Source organism: Anolis carolinensis, chromosome 6 (genome assembly GCF_035594765.1).
Source record: "Anolis carolinensis isolate JA03-04 chromosome 6, rAnoCar3.1.pri, whole genome shotgun sequence".
NCBI lineage: Eukaryota > Metazoa > Chordata > Lepidosauria > Squamata > Dactyloidae > Anolis > Anolis carolinensis.
This window is the reverse complement of record NC_085846.1, coordinates 9,170,884-9,177,496: the sequence shown is the minus strand read 5'-3', so window position 1 is coordinate 9,177,496 and position 6,613 is coordinate 9,170,884.

Below are 6,613 nucleotides of genomic sequence, written 5' to 3'. Positions count from 1 at the left end.
TCATGATCTGGACTGAGAATCAAGTAGTGGTTGAAAGCCTGGGTTAAGATCCTCCCTGTTTAATCCCTATTAATCTCCTCTGTATCCTGTGTGTACATGGCTCATATAGAAAAATAGAAGAGTAGTCCTCAGACTCAACAGCAATTTAGTGCATTATTATGAAGATGGGACTCATATCAGTCATCAGGTGTTGGTTGCTAAGGATACAGATTGAGATTCCCTTATACTCCAAATACAACAAAATCCAAAATTGTTCAGATGGGTGACAAGATGGCAACACCAACATGAAATGATTTAAAATATTCTATACAAAATTACCTTCAGGCTATGCATATTAGGTATACATGAACAAATGGAGATAGGATTTGGGTCCCATCTCCATTATGTACATAATGCAAATACGGGTATTTCAAAATCGCCCGCTTCCCAAACTCCAGAACATTTCTAGTCTCAAGCTTTTAGGGTTACAGATGCTGAAGCTGCACGGCAACAGTGATTGTCCTTGGGCCCTCCCAGGAATAACAACTGCTACCACAATCTGTCCTATGCACACTTACTTGGGAGTAAGCTAGATTAAACACATAGAAGGCACTTCCAAGTACACCTTAGAAGTATTTGCAAAGTCTCCTTATTTCAGGATGGATAAGCGATAATAGATGGAGAAATTGCTTGGTCATTTCAGTATATTTCTGATTAATAATTCCTAAGGAGGCGAATAAATGTAGGCATTTTGGGAATCTAATCTTGCCAGATGGACCCCACTTGTCTAGGTTATTTACTGTTTCATTGTTCATTCCTGTAATTGATCCTACTTGATGCTCTACATTTCTCTCTGGTTTTTTATTGTCTGCTGCCTCCTTGCGGTTGCTTTTTAGAAGCACATGTTTAGGTTTCTTGGTACAGTACTTTCTTTTAGAGAAGGATGTTTCAGATGCAAGGAAATGTCTTTTCTCCTTGAGTCCTCTGGAATCTGGACAGAAGGCTAACATTAAGGAAAGGAAGAGTTTATCTCATTTGGAGGCAATTTCAAGATAACCTTATATATGAATTCTATGGCACATATTACCCACAGTGTTAGCTTCTTCATCTCCCAACCACCACTTGCCATCTGGGGTAGACTGCAGTTGGCCCTCCACATTTACAGGTTTGATCATTCATGGATTTGATTAAACTATTCCCTGTAGGAATCGCAAGGTCCTCTGTGCAGTTCCTCTGGAAGTTGTCCATAAAGCCAGACTAGAAGACTTAGACATTCCTAGAAAGAGCACCTATCCAGGAATCTATGGGTCATCCGGTGTGATTCCAGTGGACGCTGACCACAGGGTCATGATGGAGGTATTCTCAGAAAAAGACATTTTCTCAGGGAAAATAGCAAATTGTTATTTGCAATTTTTTACTTTCACTGGTTTTGTGCCCCTAACCTCAGCCTATGTGAATAGCTGACTGTATATGTGCAAGGCTGATATGAATGGAGAGAGGCAGACAGACGGAGGAACCTTTAAAGGATTTATCTAGGTCGTTGATTCTCAACCTGTTGGTCTCCAGGTGCTTTGGCTTACAACTCCCAGAAATACCAGCCAGTTTACCAGCTGTTAGGATTTCTGGGAATTCAAGGCCAAAACATCTGGGGACCCACAGGCTGAGAACCACTGATCTAGGTTGTTTGACCCTATCCCCACCAAGACACCGCCTTTTGGATAGCACCTTTACAGTATAGGTATGGAAGCTTTTAGCCTCTACAAACTGAGAGGCAAATAGATATATAGGACTCTAGGAGGTTTCTCCCCAGCTCTGTGATTTCACTTTTCTATTGTGAGGTCAGCCTGGGGGTCTCCTTGGAGCCATTTCCTCCCACAGGGCTGCCTAGTTTCCTTCCTCAGGACCAGACATTGCAGAGCCTCAGCCCCAAGTGGTAACCGGGGCTGATGGGGAGCTTCCCTTCCCAAGTAGGGCTCAACCAGGCCGCTTCCTGCAGCCCAAGAAGGAAAGAGAAACAACAGGATCTCTTTGACTGCTGTTGGCCAGGAGTTTGTGGTAGTGTACGTTCACAGGGGCGGTGAAGGAGGAGGATGTGGGGAAGGACAACTAGCTAGCTCCAGGGTGATGTGAAGAGTCATATGTATCACCCTCCAACATTTCACAATGAAAGTTAGACACATTATTGCCAGGCATGACCATAATGTGGTCAAAATGGCATATAGAAGAAACCACAGGCTAAGAAATGCTATAGAAATTTGCTTTTGCCTCATCTGATTGGGAAGGGCAAGGTTTTACCCTCCTTCTCTTTTCCCATCGTTGAATTAAATTAAATGAATTCAAAACAACAACAACAACAATAATATGCTTTATTTCTACCCCACAACCATCTTCCAAAAGGGACTCGGGGCGGCTTACAAAGCACTCGTAATGTAACAATACATATGGTGAAATAAACACAGATACATCAATATCAAAGGAAAATATCATTCACATCATCAGTACATAACAATTACTGCTATACTTTGAACTTTGTTTGTAGCAACTGGTGTAAGCCAGGAAAAGGTAGGTAAATTTAAACTGGAACATTTTAAAAGCAGCAGAAAAAATGGAATGTCACCAACTTGATTGGGACTGCCCTTGCCAAATTGGGATGGTTGGAGGACAAGGTATTGTGGGACCATTTGGGACCATGTTCATAAAGATACAGGATGGATTGCAATATCAGAATTTATCAGTTCCCAGCTTCCTCCATCTTTGTCTCATACAACGCTGCCAGAAGATGTGATTAGATTTCTGGAGTATTGTTGGATAGAAGTGATGTGTCAATTTCTTGGAGATGTGAGGGCCATGAAAAAAATGCATGACAAGATCTCCCACAAAGCCCGAAGAGGTCCACCACTGCAGGAATAGGGTGGTGTGATAATAGTGAAAATGCTATATGAACTTTGGTCATGAAGCGAAATAGAGACCACCAAGAAGTGACCTAGCTGTAAGGCTGATGTTGTATTATCTTCATCAAGAATCAAACATGTTATGAATGCATATTGTCAACTGTTCTTCAAAACATTGAGGGAGCATGTTGTTCTTAGAGTTCTGAGATGACTCATGGTAATGAGCATGGGATCAACCCTAGTATATCATTAGGTGTCACTGCAGTCATTCAAATACAAAGTAAATCTACACAGAGCAAAAGACTGACAGAGCGAAACAGTTACTTTTCGAGGCAGTACTCCTGGCCCAAGATTCCTCCCACTTTAAGGACTTTAACAAGGTTCCAGTGCAGTATAAATTTACAGGCATGACATTGTGAAAACACACACGAGATAGCAAGGTAATGCCATTAACAAATTCCTGCAAACACATATATTATATACAGTAAAGCAATGTCATTTGTGAACTCTTGCAAACATACTCATAATCAATCAAATATATATACACACATATAAACAGATATGCAGCAAAGCAATGTCACTGTGAAAATCCCACAAACACATTATACACACACACACACACACACACACACACAAATTCATACATAGATATATCACATTATATATACACACAGAGACAGACAAGAAAGCAATGTTATTTACAAACTTGCAAACACATACATACTCTCTCTGTATAATGCACACACACACATATATATAGATATGCAGCAATGCAATGTCATTCTCAAACTCCTGCAAACACACATTTTATATATATACACAACACATACATAAACAGATATACAGTAAATAATAGATATAATAGATATGGTTAATCCCCGAGATTTGAGAACTCTAGTATTAAGACTATGAGTCGACTCTTTTGTCTGATTAGCATTCTTTTTCAGGGGCAAATCAGAGGTTGGAAGGAAAATTTCCGCTATCGGAACCTGCGTCTTTCTGGAACAACCCTCCGTCAGCTGGAGACGGCCCTCTTGGAACTGACATCTCAGGATTTCAAGAATTCTCATGAGTGGGAAAAGTTCCAGCTCTGGCTCCAGGAAGCCATGTATGCCGAGTGGTGGCTGGACCAAGTGGCCCGAGACCTCAAGCGACGATGGAAAAACTTGACAGTGTTCTGAGGAGACGTGGAGTGGGGAGAGGTCGGAAACAGTGCAGTTTGGAGAACAATAAAGATCTGAATGTAAAAACGTTGTTCCAGATCTTCATAACATTGTGGAAGGGTGGTGGTCATGGGCATGTGAAAGGGAACTAGGAGTCTTGGAAAACCACCAGCTGAACGTGAGTGTGATGTGGCAGCTAAACGATGTAATGTGATGCTAGGCTCCATCAGTAGGAGTACAGTATGAAGGTAGGGGAAAGTAATAGTACCACTCTATTCAGATTTGGTCAGACCTTACTTAGAATCCTGTGTTCAGTTCAGGGCACCACAATTCAAGAATGATAGTAATATGCTGGAATGTGATGAGAGAAGATGTGTTGTCGAAGGCTTTCATGGCCGGGATCACAGGGTTGTTGTATGTCTTTCGGGCTGTGTGGCCATGTTCCAGAAGTATTCTCTCCTGACGTTTCGCCCACATCTATGGCAGGCATCCTCAGAGGTAATTTTCTCCTGACGTTTCACCCACATCTATGGCAGGCATCCTCAGAGGTTGTGAGGTATGCCTGCCATAGATGTGGGCGAAACGTCAGGAGAGAATACTTCTGGAACATGGCCACACAGCCCGAAAGACATATAACAACCCTGATGAGAGAAGGCTGATCAAAATGGTAAAAGGTTTGAGGACTTGGGAAAAAAAAGGTTAAGAAGGGGACATGATAGCCATGTTTAAATATGTGAAAGGATATCATGTTGAAGAGTAGACTTGTTTTCTGTTGCTCCAGAAACAAGGACACAATGGCACAATTGATTCAAATTGCAAAAAAAAAGAAATGCCACCTAAACATTAGGAAATCCTGATGGTAAGAGCTGTTTGACAGAGGGATTTGCTGCCCCAAAGTGTGATGAAGTCTCCTTCTTCAGAGGTTTTTAAGCAGCGGCTGAATAGTCATCTCTCGGGAGAGTTTGGATTGCAAATTGCTTGATGGGAGAATGAGTTTGGACTGGATGGTCCTTGGTCAGAAGAGAGTCTGTTTGCATTCATGGTTACTCATGTAGATTCTAAAGCTCTGCCAGGCCACACTTCATATCATAAGGGAGAATTCATATGAACTCGAATAACTTTTCATTTATGCATGGAAACAGTAGCCACCAAACTTGCAGCTAATAAATTAGGGAGAAGACTAGGCTAGAAGCCTTGACAGATCAATTCAATATGAGCAATGAAACTAAGAAATGACCCTGCAAAATCAGTGGAACAAGTTAACTATGACTATTTTAAGATCAATTGGTTTCATTAGACATATTCCAAATATGGCTATAATATTGGAGCTATCTTTATGTGTGGGGAGTATTTTAAAAGAAGGAGGATTCCATGACATGAGTCATAGTCTGAAGTATGGTCCTGAACAAAGGCTTGAGTGGTCATTGAGTGTTAGACCTCAACAAATCTATTGGTCAATATTCATTCCTAATAAGAAGAAGCGAGTGACCAAAACATAAAGTTGGGTATGGGTATACTCATAGTGGGCAAGATAATTTGTTTGGGGAAAGAGGAGAACTCATACACTGTGGGAACAAAGTGAAGCAAACAAATGAATTCTTGTTCATAAAGTAAGAGGTGTTTCTTTAACATCCTCAGGCTCCTAAGAAGTTTCTGAATTAGGCTCAGTGAAGATTACATAGCTCAATGTCTCCTTGGCAGCAACCTCCTGAGATCACAATAGCACCATGCCACCACAGTCCTGATGCCACCACAGCTCCAGCACAGTTTGCTGCAGGGGGCAAGGGGGAGCAGGCATCTCCCAGCAAAGGGGGGTGAACCCCCTGGAATGGGGAACTGGACCTCTGCAAGGAGGTTGGAGGCTCAAGAGGTTCTGCCTGAAGAGCCAGGCAAAGGGAGTCCGGGACAAGGGTTGATGAAGTTCTTTCGGCGAGGCCAATGGGTAGTAAGTATTGGAACATGTCCATGGTATGTAGGGTTGCTTAAGTTTCAAGTGACATAGTCTGAGCTGACTTCTCTAGAAACAAGTTTGTTCTTGAAGGGAGATGTTGACAAGCTGGAATGTGTCCAGAGGAGGGCAACTAAAATGATCAAAGGTCTGGAGAACAAGCCCTATGAGGAGCGGCTTAAAGAGCTGGGCATGTTTAGCCTGCAGAAGAGAAGGCTGAGAGGAGACATGATGAGAGCCATAGATCAAGATGTGAGGGGAAGTCATAGGGAGGAGGGAGCAAGCTTGTTTTCTGCTGCCCTGCAGACTAGGACACGGAACAATGGCTTCAAACTACAGGAAAGGAGATTCCACCTGAACATCAGAAGAACTTCCTCACTGTGAGGGCTGTTCAGCAGTGGAACTCTCTGTCCCAGACGGTGGTGGAGGCTCCTTCTTTGGAGGCTTTTAAGCAGAGGCTGGATGGCCATCTGTTGGGGGTGCTTTGAATGTGATTTCCTGCTTCTTGGCAGGGGGTTGGACTGGATGGCCCATGAGGTCTCTTCCAACTCTACTATTCTATGATTCTATGATTCTTGTGTGCCTTCAAGACATTTCTCACTTATGATGATATTAAGGGGAACCTACCACAG